The sequence below is a fragment of the Cryptomeria japonica genome, chromosome 10, assembly GCF_030272615.1.
Source record: "Cryptomeria japonica chromosome 10, Sugi_1.0, whole genome shotgun sequence".
NCBI lineage: Eukaryota > Viridiplantae > Streptophyta > Pinopsida > Cupressales > Cupressaceae > Cryptomeria > Cryptomeria japonica.
Window position 1 is genome coordinate 13836770 of NC_081414.1, and position 25347 is coordinate 13862116.

The 25347-nt window shown below is 32.7% G+C and overlaps 1 long non-coding RNA gene across 1 annotated transcript; it reads right to left on the bottom strand.

The window, feature by feature from the left end:
* Positions 1–1306: 1306 nt before the first annotated feature.
* LOC131076707 (uncharacterized) lies at positions 1307–4545 on the bottom strand. Its single transcript, XR_009113477.2, has 2 exons — positions 4427–4545; positions 1307–4286 (listed from the first exon to the last, which is right to left on the bottom strand). It is a non-coding gene; the product is annotated as an uncharacterized LOC131076707 (long non-coding RNA).
* Positions 4546–25347: the final 20802 nt, after the last annotated feature.

Below are 25347 nucleotides of genomic sequence, written 5' to 3' on the forward strand. Positions count from 1 at the left end.
ACCCTAGTCATCCTTCTCACCATTGGAAGATAAAGCCAAGATGTCTCGTCTATAACAAATTAGCACACAGATAGTGCATTTGGAAGATAAAACCAAGATGTCTCGTCTATAACAAATTAGCACACTGCTAGTGCATATTGGCATTAGAATATTCGCCATGACATCGTGAGGAAGAAACATAGGAAACTCTACCTTAAAAATAAAAATAGAGAAACAAATAATTGTTTATTGTGTATGTGATATACAGAGCCCAATGTCAATAGTTCAAAAATTATAGTCTATTACAGTTGAAGTTCACAAAAAGCAGTCTTACTCATCATCTTTAAATAGTAAAAGAATGCACAATATTCTTAGTGCAGTAGAAAATAATTTAGTCATTCTTGTCACAACTAAAAGAACAATATTCTTAGTGCAGTAGAAAATAATTCAGACATTCTTGTCACTACTAAAAGAAAAAGTTGAGTGGCCAGTGCTCGTGTCCCTTTCCTCATAACTTTAAATAGTAAAAGGATACACAATATTCTTAGTGAAGTAGAGAATCTTTTAGTCATCCTTGTCACTTCTAGAAGACAAATTAAAGTGGCCAACACATGCACCAGTGCTGGTGTCCATATCGAAAAATGTAATCTTACTTAACAGTTTTAAATAGTAAAAGGATGCACAATATTTTCGTAAGAATAGAAAAGCATTAAGTCATCCTTGAACCTATTTTAAGACAACGGTGAGTTGCCAACAAATGCACAAATGCTAGTGTCTATTAGCATCAAAATATCCCCCTTGGCAACCAAAGAGAAGAAACGTAGTACACCCTACCTGCAGGTAAAGACTATAGAATAACAAACAACTTGTCATTATAACATCCAGATGGATGGTAAAACAAGAATGTCGTGTTTATGAACTAATTCATATAGCAAAAGGGTGTCGAATTTAAATTAAATGGTAATCAATCAAATTAAGTGGTTTTGATTTTGGCGAATCAAATTTGAATGAAAAGAAACTCTTCATAACATGAGTTGAGTTTTTAGGTTTTCAAATCATACCCGAATCAGCAACAAGTAATGCAATGATAATTTACAAGAATCCAAGTGGGTATTAGGTAACAGAGGTAAATGGTTTGTAAACATAATGGATGGATGCTATAAACTGTCATGAAGAATCTGTATGCTTAAAGCTTTTGGCAAAGAATCAAAAAGTTCAAAATCATTAAAGCATGCCAAGCCTAGAAATCAAACAAGTCTACAACATTGCATGACAAAACAGATTGAAACAGAATAGATGGTAAAATAACAGCAATGCCCCGTGTCTGTTTAGTTTTAACAATTAACATAAACAGATTGAAACAGAATAGATGGTAAAATAACAGCAATGCCCCGTGTCTGTTTAGTTTTAACAATTAACATTCACATTTTTTTTATACTCCCATTAGTTTAAAAGTACAATAAATTTTTAAAATTCATTTTGCCATATAAATTTTAGAAAACTAAATTTGTGTAGAAAGATGAGAATGAATTATATAGAAAAACTAATTTCGTGTAGAAAGATAAGAATTTTGAGCAGCTTCCTTCACAGTAAGTAATCCCATGATTTTTATACTCCTGTTAGTTTAAAAGTACAATAAATTTTTAAAATTCATTTTGCCATATAAATTTTAGAAAACTAAATTTGTGTAGAAAAATAAGAATGAATTATATAGAAAAACTAAATTTGTGTAAAGAGATAAGAATGAACTGTTCAATTTTTTTAGTATCTTCCTTCACAGGGAGTAATCCCATGATTTTTATATTCCTATTATTAAAATTTTAAAATTCATCTTGCCATATAAAATTTAGAAAACTAAATTTTTGTAGAAAGATAAGAATGAATTATACAGAAAAGGAGAAGAAAAATTTATGCAGTTCTTAAAATGTAACGGCATAATTTCAGCCTTCCAGTTTATTCAGAAGATTAATGCCAATCTCTAAACCATAAAAGTCTCATTTTATTAGAAACTTCCAAATTATTTCTATGCTTAGTTCAAAATTTTCAAGAAACAATGCAACAAAATTTTTAAGTAGCAGCATGGTACCTAAATATCCAGTTTTAGTTACAGGTATATATCAAACAGTAACCGACACTCCACCCAAACATAGAGTGATAAATACTGCTCAACAAATTATCTTAAGAAAAAAGGCGACCTCGAACACCCATTCTGCAAGCTATTGAGGCAACAAAGAAGTGTTTTCTGTTTCATTGGACTATTATTATAGAAGCGTTATCATTCTTGACCATAGTGAAGATTTAGAGTCGCCTACTGTTTGTACTTCTGACATAGGAATGAAGTACAGTTTAACATAAAAAGAAACTTCCACAGTGTTCTAAAGCTCCATGGGAGCGACTGGCTTCTAATTGTGTCAACACATGAGATGAGAAAAAAAGAGACCTTGAACACCCATCCTCCAAGCTATTGAGGCAACAAAGTAGTGCCTTCTGTTTCGTTGGAGTACTAGTATAGAAGCGCTATCATTCTCAGAGGACCATAGAGAAGATTTAGAGTTGCTACTGCTTGTATTTCTGACGTAGAAGTGAAGCACAGTTTAACATGAAAAGCAAATTCTACAGTGATCTAAAGCTCCATGGGAGCAACAGGCTTCTAATTGTGTCAACACATGAGATAAAAAAAAAAGGAGACATTGCACACCCATCCTCCAAGCTATTGAGGTAGTGCTTTTTGTTTCATTGTACTAGTATAGAAGCGATATCATTCTCAGAGGACCACAGAGAAGATTTAGAGTTGCCTACTGTTTGTACTTCTGACGTAGGAGCAAAGTACAATTTAACATGAAAAGCAACTTCCACGGTGTTCTAAAGCTCCCCTGGGAACAACTAGCTTCTAATTGTGTCTGAGTTAACAGACTACTTCTATTATTAGACTGATCATGGCTTCTGTCCATTTGAAGATTTTTTTATAAAAATTACAGGAAAATCCATGCCTATTTAGATGTACATTACCTTAAATTTCATTTGATCATAAAATTTACTACCAAAGCCCCTCAAACTTGTGAGAAACAACGGCTGAAAAAGATTTAGCTAGCGTCTCTCTGTGGTAACTGAGGTCTTACAGCTTTAAGTATATGTTGACGTAGTAGTAGTTTGGCAACTAAAAGCAAAAACTTCAAAGTGAAAGCATCAATTCTAGAAAGTGCTTTCTGAGTTTAACTTACAGTATTTTGCATCATCCTTTCAGACGGCTTTTCCTCTTCTTCCTTCATTCTGATAATGGACAAGGAATGTTGATGCCAAAATAAGTCATATAATTATATGTAGAAGTACTATCAAGCATGGGCAGTGAAAACACACCGTCTCCTACATCGAGACAAACTAATTTCCATCAGTCCATGCGGATTACATGCTCGTGTATTCCAAAGTGTAGGTTGAAGTTTCGAAACTGTACGAGTGCTATATTGTATACAGCAGTTTTACAATATATAAAATTAATGGATATGTAACTGCCCTTTAAATTTAGGAGGGTTATGGGTACACCAGGGAGACACGCTTAAAGTAAATTAAAAAACTACCCAAACCACCCTGTACCTTCAATTTCTGATAAGATTTACCGCATAGCCTGATGTAAATCATCTCAAGGTCAAAACACAGATGAAGCCCTGAAATCCCAGGAAAGATATCGCTCCAAATCTAGAGTCTAAGGCATACCAAGTACGAGAAAATGTCATTTAGCTTAGTCGATTACTGTAACAGAGACGATGATGAGGCCACAACTGACAAAGCATTCTGTCTGTATTCACCTAAAACTTTGCAACAAATAAAACTAGCACATTTGATGTGAGAAAACAGTAGCAGACCCACAAATCTAAAATCGAAATCTGAGGAAACAATGGCAACTCCAAAGCTCATAAACAAAGATGAACTCCAAAGAACACCACTTCTATTATTAATTCCTGGAGAATATCATCCACAATCATCTGAAGCATATCAGAATTAAAAAATAGTAAAAATTACAACAAACACAGAACAAGCATTTACATATCTGATACAGTTCAAATCTGGCAATCAAACCTGTTGAATAGAAACAATGGCTTCATAGAAATAAACACCTCCAAATCTGCCTGCAAAATAACAGACCCTTGAGCATCTTCGAGATCATCCAGAATGATTGAAAAAAAATCCTTGTAGATGACCTCGACAGATGCCAAGAGTCTTATTACTCTGCGTTCGTCCCCATATCGCACACGAACCCTTGATTCTCTCACGAAATATGTAAAGCCAACAATTGCATACAAACCCCAGCCCTGAACGCCAATTTATAGATATCAAGTGCCTAATCAGTAAGAGGAGAAGATCGCGGAAAAATGAAGCAGTTGAAACCCTAACCCTAAAGTCAAAAAATAAAGCAGAGGCTTTGGTAAAGGAAACAAAATTCTGAGCGAACCAGGTACTGCTGCTGATTATGGCCAGGCAAATATACGATACGAACTACTTTTCTCTTTGCCTTTCCACTATCCTCCGCACGCGATGCTCCAGTTATTATTATTATATTTATTTATTTTATTTTATTTTAAATGTAAAAAAATTGAACTTAACATTATTGAGGTGTCTACCATAAAGACTTTGTCATCAAATCAAGTATCTTCTAACATGTTCTAGCAGTAATGAAGATTTATTTTGTAAAGTGTATAGTAGTTAAAGGAATAAAGGAAATTGTATAGAGACACTTTAGTTTATTAGAGATATGATATAAATGTTTATTTATTTATAACTCGCAATTGTACTTTGGTGTGCAATGGATACGTCGAAGAGATTTTGGAAGGTAAATTAGGAAAAAAATTGTTCTACTATTTGTATACATTTGTGGATCACATGAAGTCAATTGATAGGTCATTTAGCAAATATTTTTGTTTGTGTGTAACAATGTTCTAAATGGATAAGTGGTAACTTCAAATCAACTATTTGTCCACGTAGAAGGATTCAAACATGACTGAAACAAAACATTTGAATTAGGAACATACTTAGAGAGAGAGAGAGAGAGAGAGAGAGAGAGAGAGATGAAGATAAAGGGAGAGAGGAAGAGGGAGAGAAATAGATAGAGGGATAGAGAGAGGTAGAGAAAGAGATAAAGATATATAGGGATATGGAGATAGAGAGGGAGATCTAGAAAGGAAGAGATAAAGAGATATGAAGGAAAAGGAGAGGAAGAGATGGAGAGAGAGATAGATGGTGAGATAGAGTGATAAAAAGATAGATATATAAGGAGATAAATAGAGCGAGGGAGAGGAAGAGCGATAAAGATAAAGAGATAAAGAGAGATACAAACAAAGAGAAGTAGAGATAGACAGATAGAGATGAAGAGAGTGAGGGAGAAATCAAGGATAGGAATAGAGGGAGACACATATCAATATATATGGAGTGGGAGAGGGAGAGGGAGAGGGAGAGGGAGAGATATAGTGATATAGAGGGAGGTAGAGAAATATATGAATAGAGAGAGGAGTGAGAGAGAGGAAGAGATGGAGAGAGATATAGATGGTGAGATAGAGTGATAAAAAGATAGATATATAAGGAGATAAATAGAGCGAGGGAGAGGAAGAGCGATAAAGATAAAGAGATAAAGAGAGATACAAACAAAGAGAAGTAGAGATAGACAAATAGAGATGAAGAGAGCGAGGGAGAAATCAAGGATAGGAATAGAGGGAGACGCATATCAATATATATGGAGTGGGAGAGGGAGAGATATAGTGATATAGAGGGAGGTAGAGAAATATATGAATAGAGAGAGGAGTGAGAGAAAGGTAGATAGAAATAGAGAGATAGAGATATAAAGTAGGAGAGATAGAGTCAATGTGAGGGAGAGAGAGAGAGGAGGGGGGGAGAGGGGAAGATGGATCAATAGATAGAGTGGTTTAGGGAGAGAGATAAAGAGATAGGGAGATAAAGGAAGAGAGATACATGGATAGAGAGAGGAGTAAGAGGTGGGAGAAAATTAGAGAGATAGAGATATCTAGAGTAGGAGCTCATGGAGTGATGAGATATAAATATAGAGGAGGAAGATATAGGGAGATAAAAATAAAGGGGCAAGAGTGAGAAAGAGAGAGGAAGAGGGGGGAATATAGAGAGATAGAGATAGGGAGGGAGAAATAAGGAGTGTGTGTATGTGATAGGGAAATATATGGAGATATAGAAAGAGGGGGTGACAAGGAGACAGGGAGAGAGAGAGAGAGGGGGGGGAGATGCAAAGAGAGAGGAAGAGAGAGAGGGAGAAATAAAGATAAAAAGAGGGAGATAATAATAGAGGAGGAGATGGAGAGATAGATAGGAAATGATATATATTGAGGTAGAGGGAGAAATATATAAAGAGGGAGTAGGAGAGATGAAAGAAGAGATAGAGTGAATACGAGAGAGACAGATAGTGGTAATGAGATATAGATAAAGAGGGAGAGGGAGAGATGCAAAGCAAGAGATAGAAGGGCCATGAGTGAGAGTTAAAGGATGTAATGGAGACAAGTAATAAAGAGTTAGTGAGAGATAGATGCATAAAGATAGAGATACAAAGGGAGAAATAGGGAGTGTGTGTGATAGAGAGTGAGCGAGATAGATATAAGGAGAGAGAAATAGGAGGTGTGTGTGTGAAATGTTGAGATAGAGATAGAGAGGGAGAGAGGTATATAAACAGTAAAGAAAGGGAGGTAGGGGATTGAGAGAGAGAGAGAGAGAGAGAGAGGTAAAGTTGTTAGATTTGTATTTATTAATTTGATGTACACACTATAGTATATTATGTTATATTTATTTTGATCATCTCTATTATAGAATCTAATATATAATAAAAAAATAACTATAACAAATTATTTTCAAAATAATTTTAATAGAAATATTATATCTTAATTATATGTGTAGAAACCTAAAAATGGTCAATGCTTGCGGAGTCATACTTTAACATTTGCGCATTGCCTCATTTTAGGTTTTTGCGTCGCATTAACATTTCTCCTATGTCACGCACTTGGTTTTTATCATTTGCAAGCATCGAGTCCTTCTTCTACATTCTTCAGTTGTCTCGCTTTCGAATTTGGTCTTGTCGATAACAATCTTCATTCATGATTTTGGTCGATCTTTGTCCTTGTTAATCTTGTCATTTTGCGATCGATTTGTCATCGATCGTCGTCCTTCTCAATCATGTCAATTTGGATCAATTTGTCATTGTTCCTCGGCGCATTTATCAATCAAAGCATTTATCAAAATCATGATCATAATCAAATCAACATCAATTATCTTTCATCAAGACCTAATTGTCATTCTTGCATTGTTAATTCATCTTTTAGGGTTTCATGATTTAATCATTTAACCTTGTTTGTCATTTCTCTCTCTAGGATTAATAAATTATTTATTTATCCTAAGTCTTCTCATCGCAATTAAATGTTCATTTAATTGGCTAATTATTCCTTTTTTTTGTGAATTAATTAATAAATGACAAATTATTAATTAATTTACCTAATTCCTAATTTCCTAATTTCCAAGTCATCATTTCTAACCTAATTTTCTAATTTCTCCTAAATTCCTAAATGTCTATTTCTATTTCAAAATCTTGTCATAAATCCTTGCATAGCAATTTGTCATAAATTGTCATAAATTGTCATAAAATCCTTGCATAGCAATTTGTCATACACATGTCATAATTTTGCTATTCTTGATTTGAATTTCCATTCGAATCATTATCATGCTAATTTGATCTTTTTCTCCAATTTCTCTATAAATTGGATGAATTTCTTCAATCAAATCCCCTAATCAGATTATTGAATTTCTAATCAATCACGCTTCGAGTACTTTTGAGCAATTTTCTTACCTACTTGCTTTCAAACATGTGTGTGCACTTGTAGGTGAGATCCACAACCAAACTATTTGAAGAGGAAAGAAGAACAAAGGAGCCGCATGAAGAAAGCATTTGGATTTACATCTGGTTTGCATAATCTTTTTGAATGTTTTATCTTTATGTCTCTATTGGATGTAATTAGGATAGATCATTGCAATTGTGCTTTTGTGATTGAGCTAATGATTAGTATGTTTATCTTGTTTGTGATGATTTCCGAATTCCTAGCTACATTAATTGGTGAACCCAACATGAACACTAACCATCTAACCCCTTTACTGTGTTTTTGAGTGCTTTTGAGTTGATTTGCAGGCCAAAAAACCCAAAAACAGGGTAATGTGGGGCTTTCTGGGGACTTCTGCGCCTATGTGAGACAACTTGCGCCTGTGTCAAGCAACTTGCGCCTGTGTTGAAGACATTCTGCGCCTATGTCACGACTTCTGCGCCTGTGTCATGACTTTTGCGCCTGTGTAAAGTCCAGTTAAGAGGTAAAAATGCAGTATTTTACTTGAAATTTGTTTTGTTTTTGCATTTTGTTTTCTGTTTTTTGTTTTTTGGTACTAATTATCTGTGCAGCATCTTGGCATGCGCATGGCGAAGACAACAAATGAAACTACTAACATGTGTTATGCAGAATCGATAGTCAAAGAATAAATACCTCAAACTTCTAACTTGGGTTTTGCAGGTTGCCTTGGGGAAACAACTAAACTTGGTGTTTGTCATTAATGTTTTAGGCACCTAGTGATTTCTAAATAGGTTGGAATGAATATGTTTTTTCGTTGATTGTTGAGTGTGACATTGGAGTAGGAGAGTATGCTCTCATCCTTCTTAGGGTGATCAGAAATCCAGATCTTCGATACCATGCTCGTGTCTTTGATTGTTTGTCACCTTTAGAGGGCCTGCCTTCCCGACCACTTTGCTTTTGCAAGCAAGTGATAATCGTGAGAAGGGAATGACCCAAAGTGAGTACAGCTAGAATACCTTGGCATTCTAACTCACTATAAACAAATACCTGATGAGCGAAAGCTTTGAAGGAAGGGTTACGTGGGAATTGTAGTTACTTGGGAAGTGATGACCCTTGAACTCTTTCTCATATCAACATCTAAGTAGGACCTCATGGTCTAAATCATGCTTGCACGACTACATTTGTTTGGTATCTTGGTGGGCTTAATGTCTCAATCACGCTTGCATGACATCAAGGAGTAACACTTAACAGAAATCCTTACTAAACACCTTGTTTTTAGAGGCCAAAAACCCTTCTAGTTGCTTGAGAAGGACAAGTTCGGATACTTGGAAGAGATACTAAGTTCGCCATGGGGAGATTTCCATGGGGACTGATGCTTGGCTGCCCTGAGAAGTGAGTGTCGTGGAGGGGAGCCCGTGGGGTCAAGCATCTATGTATTCTCCTTGAATCCCATAATGAGTCTACCTCTCAAGTACCTAATGTCCTTGCCTACCATAAGAAATGTGGGAATGAGCATGATTTTCTTGAGTCTATGTTAAAATATCTTGTCTTCTTTACTTGTCAAAAGTTGAATTGCATCTCATTTCAAAAGCAAGACAAATTGATTCAAAACAAGGTTAAACATAAGAGCATTTCATCCAACAAACTTCAAAACACCTTCAAACATGGTTGTCAAACATTTTTCAAAATCTTGTCTCAACATTCATGTCACTTACATTTAGGTTCATCCTAGGTTTGCATTTTGCAAAGTCATTGTCAAGTACCAAGGTTAGGTTTCACCTAAGTGATACTCCTTTGCATATCAATAAGGGTCATCCATTTGCATGTGTCCTCTTGCATTAAAGTCATATCATTGTCATACTTTGCATACCCTAAGTCTCTTCATTAAGTTTAGGTTATTATCATATCATGTTAAGGTCATTGTCCCTTTGCATATAGTCTCAAAAACTAGGTTTTGTCATACTTGAGTAATCCAAATCTTTGATAAACCCTAAGTCATTGTTAGGAAGTCTAGACCTTATCAAACCTTTTCTCCTTTTGTCATTATTGTCATTTGGTCAAACCTAGCTTAGTATCCAAGCATATAGGTGAGACATTGTCAATTTGTCCTATTGTCACTTGGTCCTTTTGTCCTTTGAGGTCTAGACATCATTCCAATTTCCCAAGGGTCCCTCTCTTAGATTTGCATTCATAAGTTTGTCAAAATCTTCAAAAACAACCAAAAACATAGATTGCATTTTCATCTATTTAGTTTGCATTTAGTTGCATATCATACATTATCCTTGGAAAATTCCAAAAATATTGCATTTGCATAGTGACATGTCTATTGAAACAAGGTTCCAAGCACCAATGATGCAACAAAGTTTGACATATCAACCGACAATGCAATCACAATTCTATCCAACCCAACAACAAAGCAACATTGATCAAACTTTTTATGATGAAACAAATCTCCAAATACAAAAACTAGAGGAGAGGCTAGCTCAAGAAAATGAGATATTGGAACAAAGAGTGAAAAACATTGCGAAGAATAGATCACAAATGTCCAAAATGTTTTGAAAATTTCCAGGTCAAAATTAAAAGATTGAGCCAATTGATGTAAGATCTCTTCTTGAACAATCAGACATACCAGCTCTCCTCTCCCAAATAGAGATGATGAAACAATTTCAAGAAAAGAGACAACATCAATTTCAACATTATGTGCCTCCACAACAAGAACAAGAAGGTGTTTACTATCAATCAGATTTTCAACCAATACAACCAATGGTTCAACCAATTGTTCAACATATACAACCAATACAACCAATGGTCCAATTTCAACAATATGTCCAACCAGCTATACAATGTCAACAAATGATTCAACCAATGGTGGAATATCAATGTCAACAACCACAACCAAACATTCAAAAACAAAGGTTGCAGCACACACCAACCCAAGTTTCAAACATGTCGGAACAATTGAACCAAGTCCAATATCAAAACATGACATCAAACCAAAAACAAGTTCAAATTCCAGATACAACCATGTCAAAACCTCGAAAGAAAGGTGGCTTTATTGCAATGCTCTTAAGGAAATTACCAAGTGAGTTCTTTGAAGAAGATCAAGATAATACAATTATGTCTAGCAATGCCTCATCCCCCCACAAGCAAATTGACTCTCCAGTGGCATCTATCCCTACACCTTTAGAAGTTTCACAAGAACCTTCCATATTGTCCTCATCAAACAATACACCTAAGGATGCAATTATCCAAGGGCTATCCATAATTGATTGCCACGATAATCCAATTCATGATGCACATCCTTTTCATGTTTCAGAAATACAAGACCCAATGCCACCATGCACTTTATTGCCATTACCTGTTTTAGAGGACCCTATTCGAAGTCCCTCTTCCTCATGTTCAAGCATTGATTCCTTGTCAGAATCCATCACAAGCGTTCAAAGTGCATTTCCTTCATGCCAAAACATTAATTCCTTGTCAGAATCCCCCATGCATATCCAAAGTCCAACCCCATGTCAAGAGGATAATTTAGAGCATGAAGAAATGAGTCCTAAAGAAAATCAAGATCAAGATCCTGAAACCTTATCATCCCATCCAATTTTTGACCAAGATCCCATGTTCCCAGACACTCACGATGATTCCCCTATTCTTGTCCATCCTATCCAAAGTTCTATTGACACTCCATTCCCCGAGCAAGATCAAGATATCCCAGTCCATCCAATCCCAAACGATCCCCTTCCATTTCATGAAAAAAATGTCCTTTCAAATCCCATTGACATTCCACTTCCTGAGAAAGATCAAGATATCCTTTCCATCCTTTATGATGATCCCATTGAAAGTCAAGAGCAAAGCACCTTTAAAGAGGATTCCAATTATCTTCCTCCTTGTCAAGATCAAATTATTCCTTCAGATCCTCCACAAGATCCTTTTGTTCCTCCATCTCCTTGTCTTAATGCTCCATATACACTCCAAGATCACATTTCTTTTGATGATCCCATTATTTCTCCCATTCCATCTCTTGAAGAGCCTGTCATTGAACCATGTCCACAACACAATCCTAGTCCCCCTCATGATCCTAATCCCCCTCATGATTCTAACGTGTCAGTGCAAGATGTTCATGAACCCTCGACATGCATAATGGGTTCTTCCACTTTGGTGCAATCCGATCCACTTCAGGATCTCATTATTTCTCTCATATCATATCCACCTCATAATGGACTTGCGTCTTCTTCCCAACGAAAAGAGTATCCTACAAGTCAAGATATTCATAAAGGAAAAGAAGTAGATCTCCATAAGCAAGAATCCCTTCATGTGGAAGAAAATCTTCAAGGTCATGTCTACACAACTCACTCTCAAGACGTTGGTATCCCTCCATCAAAATCAAAACATATCCCTTCCCCGTCATACCTTCCATCCATCTTAGGTCCTTATATCCCTTCATCCTCTATGCAAGGTCAGCAAAGGCACACATCCTTGAGTAAATTTCATCAATCCAAAAGAAGTCCACTTCATTCATATCCATCCATGCATTCGTTTTCCCCTCCAAGCAATTTGGATGCCAAGTATAAACGTCATAAGTCTAGCAATCCACATGTATTCAAGGATCAACATGTCCAATCTAATCAACATGTCAAAGCAAAGAAAAATTTGATCTATAAAGAATAAGAAATATCCAAAAAGCCACAAAGGCCCACTGAGCAAAATAAAGCAAAGTCAAAATATATATGGGTTCCTAAATCCCTTGTGCAAGCAATGCACTCCAAGGAACCACAAAAGCATGAAAAATCAAAAACCATGTGGATCCCTAAGAAACTCCTTGAAGCACAAAAAGAAACATCCAACTTGGCATCCAAAATTGCTATTCCTCCATCCAAACCTCTCCAATCTGTTCCTCCACCACCTTCTTCATCCATTTTGGGCCCTTATGTCCCAAAATCCCAAGCTATTCCTCCATCCAAATCTCAATATCCAAAATACATCTTTCCTCCATCAATCCATCACCTCTCAAGGTGTGTGCCAATGTCGATCTTGCCAACATTTCTATCCACTCAAGCACAATTCTTCCAATACCCTATCCATTATCCAATGCATATTTTCCATCCTTCGATCCCTTTGATCCCATCCTTTGCATAAATCCTTTCCTTAGTTTCATGTCATTTTCCATGTCCTTATCCGACCAACGTCTTTGAGCATACTTTTAAAGGTCATGGTCCATTTTTTTTCAAGGCTACTATCCAAAAAAAAAAAAGACGCTTGAGTCCTTCTTCCATCCCCTATCATGTGTCCATCTTCTATTGAAAAAGTCAAAATACAAAAAAAAAGAAAAGTTAAAAAAAAAAGAAAGAACAAAAGTAAAGAAAAATAATTCATCCACTGGTGAAAACCTGGCAAACAGGCGCCTTGGGCAAGTACCATGATGAAAACCTGGCAAACAGGCGTCATGCGTAATCTATGAACTTCTCCTCCTTCATATCATATTGCCCTTCATTATCCTATCGAACTCATGTCATACTCCTTCATATCCTATTGCCCTTCATTATCCTATCATACCATGTCATACTCCTTCATGTCCTATTACCCTTCCTTGTCCTATCATCCCTCATGTCCAGTTTCCCTTTCCACATTTTGATCTTGACAAGGCTGAGGATCTTCATGCGCATCATGCATCTTGTTTGCAGCTTTCAGTCTATCATAGCTTTTGGTCATTTATCCATTTGCTTATTATAACCTTTCATCCATATTCCCTAGCTTATTGCAACTTTCTGCCACTGTCCCTTAGCCAATCCCAACCTTCAGTCCATGTCCCTTATCCATTCTTGGTCTTGCTTATCCTATCCATATCTTATCACTATCCATACACTCTTTTTCATTCCTTGATCTTGATTTGACACAAGGACGCAAAATTTAAACATATTTTTCAAAAACCTCTTGACATGTCCCTCATGCCATGTCACTGCTTTACATTGTCATATCCAGTCTCTTGTCCCATCACGCAATAGCCCTTGAAAATTGCATCTGTATTGTCTCCATAATAAAAGGCCTTTGTCTTCCCTCTATCCACCATCATTTCAGCAAGCCTATTTATTCACCTGTCATATTCCTTTCCTTGCTAGACACTGGGGGCAAAATCATAAAAATTGAAAAATGTCCTGAAAAATCTCTAAAAAAATCAAATAATGTCCTGAAAAAATCTCCATAAAAAATTGAAAAATGTCCTGAAATAATCCAAAAAAAAAATCAAATAATGTCCTGAAAAAATCATAAAAAATCAAATAATGTCCTGAAACAAATCCCTAAAAAGTCAAATAAAGTCCTGAAAAAATGAAAAACAAAAAAAATTGTAAAATCTCAAAAAGCAAAAACAAAAAATATCCCTTTTGTGCATTGACAGATCATTGAGTATACATCCAACAACATGCAATCCAACATTGTGCTTTACTGAAATCATGCATTAACAGGTGAACTTTTTCCATCAAACCAGACATTCAAACTGATCGCAATTGTCTTCTAAATCGAACGTTACCATCAATATCATTTGTCCTTGGCACACTATCATGGGTCTTATACAGGGTGTGGCATACTCGAAACTAGACTGTGTCCTGTCTTAGATGGGGTACCACATGTCCTGAAACCAGACAGCATGATCGTCCTATCAACACTTTCAACTTTTGACAATGAAGATCCAGATGTTTTGTTTGATTTGTTGGAATTTGTGCATCTTATCTTTTTACTGATTTATCTTTGGCTTCAGTCATGTTCCTATGTTGCTCGATGATGTCACTGAGTGATTTAGAGTGACCGGGATGGATCATGGTCCTTTCTTTTTGTTGTGATTGTTGTTTGTCTACGATGTGTCTGTCTTTTGCAAAAAGGGTTGCGTTTCAGCTCTGGCCTTCAATGCCATGATGCTCTGCATCCACTTTGCTACATTAAATAAAGGTTCTCACCTACTTATGTGCATTCGTGAAAGCAAGTTTTTCTTCATCTCTAACTGTCCTCTGTCTAATTTCTTCCATCAGTCTTGGCAGTCCGTTTGATCCATTTGATCCTATCATGTTCTATCATTCTTATCGATCAATTGGCCTCTTTTCTGGATGTTTCCGGCCAATTCCTCGAGGGGGCATGCATATGTCATTGTCATTGTCTGGGGCATTTTCATTATTGTTCTTTGAAACAATGCTTAAAATCGCATTGTCTCAAAGAGGGGCAAAATGTAGACACCTAAAAATGGTCAACGCTTGCGGAGTCATACTTTAACATTTGCGCATTGCCTCATTTTAGGTTTTTGCATCGCATTAACATTTCTCCTATGTCACACACTTGGTTTTTATCATTTGCGAGCATCGAGTCCTTCTTCTACATTCTTCAGTTGTCTCGCTTTCGAATTTGGTCTTGTCGATAACAATCTTCATTCATGATTTTGGTCGATCTTTGTCCTTGTTAATCTTGTCATTTTGCGATCGATTTGTCATCGATCGTCGTCCTTCTCAATCATGTCAATTTGGATCAATTTGTCATTGTTCCTCAGCGCATTTATCAATCAAAGCATTTATCAGAATCATGATCATAATCAAATCAACATCAATTATCTTTCATCAAGACCTAATTGTCATTCTTGCATTGTTAATTCATCTTTTAGGGTTTCATGATTTAATCATTTAACCTTGTTTGTCATTTCTCTCTCTAGGATTAATAAATTATTTATTTATCTTAAGTCTTCTCATCGCAATTAAATGTTCATTTAATTGGCTAATTATTCCTTTTTTTTGTGAATTAATTAATAAATGACAAATTATTAATTAATTTACCTAATTCCTAATTTCCTAATTTCCAAGTCATCATTTCTAACCTAATTTTCTAATTTCTCCTAAATTCCTAAATGTCTATTTCTATTTCAAAATCTTGTCATAAATCCTTGCATAGCAATTTGTCATAAATTGTCATAAATTGTCATAAAATCCTTGCATAGCAATTTGTCATACACATGTCATAATTTTGCTATTCTTGATTTGAATTTCCATTCGAATCATTATCATGCTAATTTGATCTTTTTCTCCAATTTCTCTATAAATTGGATGAATTTCTTCAATCAAATCCCCTAATCAGATTATCGAATTTCTAATCAATCACGCTTCGAGTACTTTTGAGCAATTTTCTTACCTACTTGCTTTCAATCATGTGTGTGCACTTGTAGGTGAGATCCACAACCAAACTATTTGAAGAGGAAAGAAGAACAATGGAGCCGCATGAAGAAAACATTTGGATTTACATCTGGTTTGCATAATCTTTTTGAATGTTTTATCTTTATGTCTCTATTGGATGTAATTAGGATAGATTATTGCAATTGTGCTTTTGTGATTGAGCTAATGATTAGTATGTTTATCTTGTTTGTGATGATTTCCGAATTCCTAGCTACAATATGTTATATTATATTTATATTTAATCATTTCTATTATAGAATATGATATATATTTATAAATATAGCTCTAATATTTTTTTTTAAAATATTATATAAATAATAAAATAAAATACTATTTTTTTAAACAGGGATTTTTAAATAACAATTAATAAATCTCAATTATATAAAAGATTAAATATAATATTTTTTTATATTAGGATTTTAAAATATTATTTAATTTGATTTTAAAGATAGTCAACTAGACTTGGTCATTGGAAAATTCTAAAATATATATGCATAATTATGTCGAGAGGCGTATTAGGCTTACAGACAATGTAAGATTCTCCATCAATAGAAATGAAACTCATTTAAGTTGACATGCATTTGGTTGTCAACCAATTTGTTATATTAAACAACTTACCATTTTAATGTGATGTGAATGTTTTCCTTTAAAGCTTGTAGATTTGGATTTTTATTTTCATAATTCAATTATCTTATTTGCTTTCAGATATGAAGATATGATAGTTTTGAGATGTAGAATTCAAAGTTAAGAATGGAAGAAATAAATATTCCTCCCTAGCATTGCATGCACATCATCAAGATTTTCTGGCTTCTCCTCTAGCTCTCCTTAGCATCTTTCTGACATTGAAGAAATCAAAGGATTTCATCCATGATGATGGCATTTCTCTTCTTTTACACATTTCTCTTCTTTTACTCATTTCATGGCTAATGTTTTTTCAAGCAAATTTTTTGATTTTGCCTATAAATTGGTCACAATTTGTATGGAAAGGCCACATCCGAATAAAGAAAATTAGTCATGTTAAGTTTTATTTTGAGAAATTATACTTCATTCGATACTTTAATAGTAAATCCGTCATATTGCTTTGAAGATTTTACTGTGCTAGAGTAAAAAATGAATGAATTACTAGATATGAAATGGGCATGTGAAGAGGTAGAAATAAAAACTTGGTGAATTGCTCTAAGAAAAAAATTGTAATTTTTGTTTATTTTAATTTGAAAGACTATTTTTTAATTGTGGATTTGGAATACTTAAAAATTTGTTATATTTTGATATTTGAATAGGAAATAGATCAATAAATAATATGATTAATAAACGTGTTAATTAATTAAACTTAAATAGTTATGCATACGTTTATCTTAATTAATTGAATTGCATGCAAAACCTTCCTCCATCTCCCATTATTAAAATTGTAGCTACAACACTTGCAAGCAAAGCATAGATTTGATTTTCACATCAATAGGCAACCTTTGTTATTATTGCATTTTGTAAAAAGCAACGTCTTTAACATTTAATAATCAATGACTATTGACAAATTAGATTTATAATTGTAGTCTAGATAGGATTTTTTTTCCAAAGAGGTGGGTTCAATTTTGGTGAAATGCTAAAATTTGGAATAAATTTTACTTATATTATAAATATTTATATTTAAGTCAATTTTAAAATTTATTTATGATGGCTACCTTTTATAACTTTCTATAAAGGAAACCATTTTTTTCTTTATAGCTTTCTAAAAAGGAATTTTTTGTCTTCTTAAAACAAATTATTTTTTTAGGGAGTACATATTAGTTATTTATTTATTGTACTATTCAATTAATAGAAATTGTATTAAAAAATAATTTTTAATTAATTTTGTTGAACTACAAAATTACCATTTAAATTAATAGGGACATGCATAGAAATATCATTAATTTTAAATTTAAAAAAAAAAACATATTTAATTCAATTGTTATCTTTAATAAATATCTTTAAAGAAAACTGTTTTTTCTTTAAAAGAAAATAGATTTTCATTGGCTACACATTAATTAGTTATTCATTATACTATTCAATAAATAGAAATTGCTTTTGAAAAATTGATTTTGCTCAACTTCAAAATTATACTATCTAATATAATTGGGACATGCATAGAGATAATATCTTTAATTTTAGATATTTTGAAAAAAAATCTTTAACTTAAATTTAAATATTATGTTCAATGGATATCTTTAATAACTTTCTAAATCATCTTTTTCTTTAAATGAAAATAAAAAATCATTGAATACAATTTAGTTTGTTTTTCATTATACTATTCAATTAATAGAAATTTCTTTAAAAATGGATTTTTCGTTGATTTTGTTGAACTTTAAAATTATACTATCTAATTTAATTAGCACATACATAGAGATATTATCTTTAATTCTAGATATTTTTAAAAAAAATATTTTTAATTCAGTTTTAAATTTTATGGTTGATGACTACCTTTAGTAACTTTCTAGAGAGGAAGCTATTTTTCTTTAAAAGAAAATAAATGTTCATTGAGTACTCATTAGTTAGTTATAAATAATACTTTTCAATTAATAGTAGTTGCCTAAAAAATAGATTATTAATAGGTTTTTATGAATTTAGATATTCTACTACCTCAATCAATTTTATTTTAAAAGAAAATAGAAAATCATTTTATATACATAAGTTAATTATTAATTATACTATTCGATTAATATAAATTGTTTGAAAAATAGATTATTAACTAAAGATTTTGAACTTAAAAAAATGCTATCTAATTCAGTTTGGACATGCATAAAGATATTATAATTAATTTTGTTGGATATTCTAAATGAACATATTTTTAATTCAATTTTAAATTTTAAGTATGGTGATTTCATAACTTTCTGAGAGATAGTTCAATTTTATTTAAAAGAAAATAAATTTTCATTGAGTACACATTAGTTAGTTATTCATTAAACTATTCAATTAATGGTAATTTCTTTAAAAATAGATTATTAACTGATTTTGTTGAGCTTTAAAATTATACTTTCTAATTAAATTGGGACATGCATAGAGATATTATCTTTAATTTTAGATAATTTGATAAAATATAATTTCAAATCAATTTTAATTTTAAGTTTGATGGCTATCCTATAAATTAATCTTATAAATGAAAATGTTTTTCTTTAAAATAAAATAAATTAATGTTAATTAAGGTTAGAGTTAAGATTAAGGTTGGATTTTAATTAAAGTTACCTTGTTAGTGTTAGGGTTAATAATATTAAGGTCATATTTAACCTATTAGAATTAGAATATACATAGATTTTAAATTAAAATTAGGATTAGTGTTAAGGTTAGGATAAATAAAATTAGTTATGACTTTAATCATAATGTTATATCCCCAATCCTAACATTAACTCCAACCCTCGTTATTTTAAAGTCTTGCATGTGTTGGGTTAGGATTAGAGTTCAAGTTGAACTAGGGTTAGAGTCTAAGTTAGAGATAGGGCTTAACTAGGGGTTTTGATTAAGGTTATGGTTAGTGCCGAGTTAGTGTTAGGGTACTAGGATAAATCTTGAGGTCAAGGTTGTGATTGTGGTTGGAGTTGGGGTTTAATTAGGATTAGGATTGAATAGTTTATTAGGATTAGGATTAATATTCTAGGAGAAAGCTTGGGTCAACATTAAGTTTATGCTTGGGTTTGGTGTGATGGTTCATTTAGAGTTAAGGTTAAAGTTAGGGTTAAATGGGGGCTATGGTTAGCAATACATTTGTTAAATGTGTTATAATTAATGGCTTACATCGTTAGGTTAGGGTTAGGGTTAGTGTTAAAAAGTTATAGAATAAACTTTGGTATCAAAGTTACTATTTGCATTAAGGTTGCATTAGGGTTTAGGTTCAAGTTTAATTAAGATTAAAAATAGAATAATGATTGCCATTACAACTAGGATAAGTGCTAGGTTTAAGGCTAGGTTGGGCTAGGGTTAAATAGAATTAGGTATCAATTAGGATTAGGGTTATATTACGAATACAATTTCAATAGCATTAGGGTTAATATTAGATTAAGGCTAAGATTTAAGGTTAGGATTCAATTAGGATTAAGGTTAATGTTAGATTAGGATTCAATAAGGGAAAAATATTTTATTTATGATAAGGTTTGAATCAGGGTTATGGTTGGGGTTTAACTTGGGCAATAGCTAAAATTAGAGTTAGGGTTAAATTTGGGTTAGGATTAATGTCAAGCCATGGTCTAAACAATTTTAGCATTAGGGTTAGATTAAATATTAGACTAAGGTTAAATTTAGGGTTAGAATAAGAATTAGAGATAGGATTTGGATTATGGTTAAATTAGGGTGAGGTTTCAAAGAGTTGGGGCTAAAATTAATGTTAGTGTTCAACTTCAGTTGTAGCTTAATAGGTGTTAAAGTTAGGATTTATTTAAACTAGGATTAATATTCAATTAAGGTTATCAATAGGTTTTAGTTATGATTAGGGTTTAATTAGTGTTAGGGAGCTATGATTCAATTAAGTTAGGATTTAGTTAGTGTTCAAAAAGTGTTGATGTTATAGTTCAATTACAGTTAAGTAGGTTAGAATTAGAATTAGAAATAAGAACATCAATTAGGGTTTTAAGAGAAATCTTTAAAATAAGGTTAGGGTTAAAATAAGGTTAAGATTAAGGTTTAATTATGATTATGGTTTGAATATTATTAGGGTTAATATTAGGTTAGTAAGGTTGGGGTTAGGGTTAATGTTAGACGAGGGTTCAATAAGAGTTAGGGCTAGGGCTCAATTAGAGGTAGGGTAAATTATGGTTATAAGAAAAATATTTGAGTTGGGATTAATATATGGTTAGGGTTTAAATAGAGTTAAGATTAGAGATTAATTATGGTTAGGATTAATGTTAGATTAGGGTTTAAATAGGTTTAACATTAGCGATCAATGAGGGTTAGATTTAATGTTAGATTAGGTTTAAGGTTACGTTTAGAATTGAAATTAAAGATAGGATTAGGGTTAGAGATGAATTAGCATTAGGAGAAATGTTAAATTATGGTTTAAATAGGGTTAGTGTCTAGATTCAACTGAGGTTAGATTTAATATTAGATAAGAGTTAAGGTTAAGGTTACACTTATTTATAAGTAGATCATTGTAAATCAAATGTTAAATATTTATATTTTGAATTTTCCTTTAAGTAGTCTAAGTGATTTATTAAACAATTTCAGGTCAATTTTATTACAATCTACTCTTTACTTTTATTTATGAATGTTAAATATTTTTAAATTTGGTATGCTAGTAATAATTATTATAATTAGATTGAGGGGAGAGATATTGAGAGGGGAAAGAGTAGATATATAAAATATAAAAGTTTTTTTTAACTATGATTTTAAAATAAAAATTATTTTTATTTTTAAAAGAATAACTATGTTTGATCATTAAGAAGTTCTATAATAATATTTATTATTATTTAAAAATTATTTATTAAATTTATTATTTTTAAATAATATTTTTGAAAAGTCATACAATAATATTATTAAAATTTCTATATAAACTATTCTAATCATTTATTTATATTTATAATATATAATTATTAAAGTAAATAAAAATAATATTTTAAAAAATAAACATAGAATTTATTATTTATATATTATGATATAGTAATTACTATTAAATCTTAAAAATAAAAAATTAATAAATTTAGAAACCTAAATATACAAATAACTGAAAGGTCCAAATGTTAAAATGTTTTTACTTATTTTTGTTTGCTTCAAGCATGTGTAACTCTTTGTGCACATAAACCAATGTTTCGCTAAAAGGTTAATAGTCATTTATGTTAGTAATTATAGAAAAGTTAGCTAGATTTAGGTGTTTCGCTAAAAAAAAAAATTATATGATTTAAATTACAAGCTATGCATTTTATCATAGAAGATAGCGAAGTTTTAGATTAATGTGTATGACTATTTTCGTAAATCTAGAATTTCTTCCTGCAATACGACACACACAGGGACCAAAAAACAACCTTAATATTTTGACATGCCTTTATCATTTAGGTATGCGTGAGCCCCCAAATATAATCCCATAAATTCATGGGTTTTAAAGTTTTGGTTTAAAAAATATATATTTAATATCCCCACGTTTATCCACACACGAAGCCATAAAAGCAGTGTCTAACATTTACAGTGTGGTAGGTAAAGGTAAGTGATGGCAGCAGTTTTCAGGGAAGAATGTATGGTTTCCCTCCAACATTTTTGCCACGAAAAAATAAAAAATGACGAAAAAATGATCGATAGTTATTATCACTTCAATTGTCTTGCACGTCTTTTGGGACATGTGGACCGTTGATTTGAAATATTAGCTCGTCCATTTCATTTAAAGAGCCGCCTTCGGTGTAATTAAGATTTGGAGATTAAAAAAATGGTATATGTGCTTTGCAATTTGAAATCTTAAATCTATTTATTTTAATTTTTTTATTTTTTTTTATTTTCTTTTTAAAGCATAGCATGTTGATGGGTTAGGGTTTGGCAGTGCTCAGGAAATTTGTAGTGAATGAAAGGAGGTGCAGTCAGTTGCACAGGCTTTCTGATCTAGATTGCAATTTATTTGTTGATTTTGGCAACTCTTTTGAAGCTGCTTCAAACAAGGGTTGGACATTTTTTAGAGCATTTTTTGTGCAAGTGTGAAGTGTGAAAGAGCATAAATATGCCTCCCATTGCAGCATAAAAAGGGGTTTTCATTTCATTGCTTACAGTTGTTGGGTGTAAGCTATGAGGATTAAAGAAGCGAGAAAGGGAGGAGGGGAGTTGGGGGTTGAGGAAGGACTTCAGATGAATGCTAGGGTTTGTGATGGGATGGTGACATGAGCAACAAATGAAGTCTCTCTTGATGTTCAAACTTTTAAATGCAATGAACCGGATGTGATCTTGATGAATCTTGAAGGAATGAAGAATGTTGAATAAATGACAATCAATATGGACGTTTTTGATATTAAAAGCAGTCAAAAACGAGGGGGCTGACCCATAGGAAAAATTAGAAGGACAGTGGCGAACCCATTGTCCGCATTTAATCAACAATCAATATGGACGTTATACAGATTGAAGAATTTGCACTCCCTGATGATGTAATTGATTGTATTGTTGAATTTCAACATAGATTTATAATTTTGTTTTTTCCTAAGAGGAATCCCATCTGGATATAAATTTTATAAATGGGCAAAAGCTAATTGGGAGAGTAAGGGTTGGAACATTGAAGCCATAAGAGGGTTAGGCAAAAGATATGTCTCATGTACTTTTTTTTTCTTGAGACTATGCTCAAGTTGTGTTGCAATATGGCACCTGGGTCATATGCAAGCAAAATTGTTACCTACAAGCCTAGTCATTAGATTTTCACCCGGAAAGCCCTTTCAGGCCTAAATATCTAATGTGTAAAAAGTTGCCCTACCTGAACCTTGTATTTAGACCATTTTTAAAAGACATTGTTTCTCAAATTGGCAAAGTTTTATGGTGTAAAAAAAGCATTGATAAATTTGCTAGCCTTAGGGTCCACCCTAGGGCATGTATTGAAATGGACCTAACCAAATAGTTACCTGAAAACATTAAGTTAATAGGGCCAAGGTTTAAACTTTGTCAACCTATAGTTTATCTAAATAAACCGAGTCCATGTTTTTTCTGTTGACAAGAAGGTCACTTAATCAAAGACTGCTCGATTAGGAAAAATAGGTATGCACAAGCTCAAGTGACCATTGCTTCAAGTTCACCTTAGGTGCTTAAAGACTCTTAGCCATCAATTATGCCCACACAAGCACCTCAAATAAACCAAGATACATTAGAAGGAAATATGAACAATATTGATAAATCTCCATCTTATAAAGATGTCATTATGACTACCAAATGGAGAATGGTTAGCAAAAGGAAGGTGGTGCAGGAGCACTTAGAGTTCAGCCCATATGTCAATTAGGTGTTTGAGTCTTAGGAGTTAGGGGTCATGTCATTTTGATTCAATAAGGTCTATTGAGACCATTTGTAAGGTAATTTCATGTTTTTAGATGGGTATGTCGAATTTGGAGTCATAATTTTCAAATCTGTAATGTTGTTCATGTAAACACCTAAAATTGTCTTGTCTAATTAAATAAATATCTTTATTTATTTAATTAATTCATTTTTCCTCTTCTAGCCTTATTTCTCATTTAAATAAATACTTTTATTTATTTAAATTGTCCTTTACTCTTAAATTAAATAAATACTTTTATTTATTTAATTGATCCCGCTTCTTCTATTAATTAAATAAATCTTTATTTAATTAATTAATTCATTAGCCTTTTCTACCTATGACACATGTCATTCATCTCTTAATTTCTACACTACTTACCCTCTCATTATTTTCTTATTTCTTCTACCTACCCTCTAATCCTAGCCGATCACCTATCTTTTACACCTCTTAATCTTATCCCTCCATTTCCTAAAGTGTCTTCTATATAAGGAGATACTTCCTTCATTATCTAACCTCCTACGTATTCTAATCTCCTAATCATTCTAGTATTCGAACTTTCATATGCGATCAAGCTATCAACCACATTTCCGTTCTTTGTTGAGATCTTGTGCACACATAATATATGAGAGAAAATATATCAAGCAAGATCAATGGAGATAGGAAGAATGAAGATTCAAACCCTATTGGACATGTGATGGTATAATCTTTGTGATTTTGTTGATTTGCATTGTCTTAGGTAATCTTCATATGTTATGGTGGATATTTGTTGTTGTTAGGCTAGGATTTTGTGGTTGAATCTATTCAGTCTTTCAATATTGTTGTTTCCATTTTTACCAAAAACATTTTGGCACACCTGGTGGGACTCTTGTCCCTTTTGCATTTAACATCTTTGTTGTAGATTTTTTTTTTTTGAAGTTTTAGATCTGACATTTTTCGACAACATTTCGACATTTTCACGTCTGTGCATTCTGGAACTGCATTTTTGCTTTTCTGTCGCGTCTGTGAACCTCTGAATCGCGTCTGTGTTTCCAGAAATATTTTCATTTTCCAAATTGTAGGCTTTCATTATCGGCGTGTCTACAGGCTATTTAATCACGTTTGTGATCATTTTAACCACATCTATGTCTTGTTGGATTTTTTGTTTTGATTTTTTTTTGTAGAAACGTGTCTGTAAGGTGTTAAAATGTGTCTGTGTTAGGGAAATGTGTCTATGATTCGTAAAATCGCGTCTGTGTTTTCAAAATAAATAAAAATAAATAAATAAATAAAAAATTCCCTCATTTAGGGTTTTCATTTTCGCCATTTTGTCTTGCATTTAATGTTTTAGATCTGGTTTATTTGATCTAATATCTTGTGACCTAGCTAATAAATTGGTGCAGCCTATCCT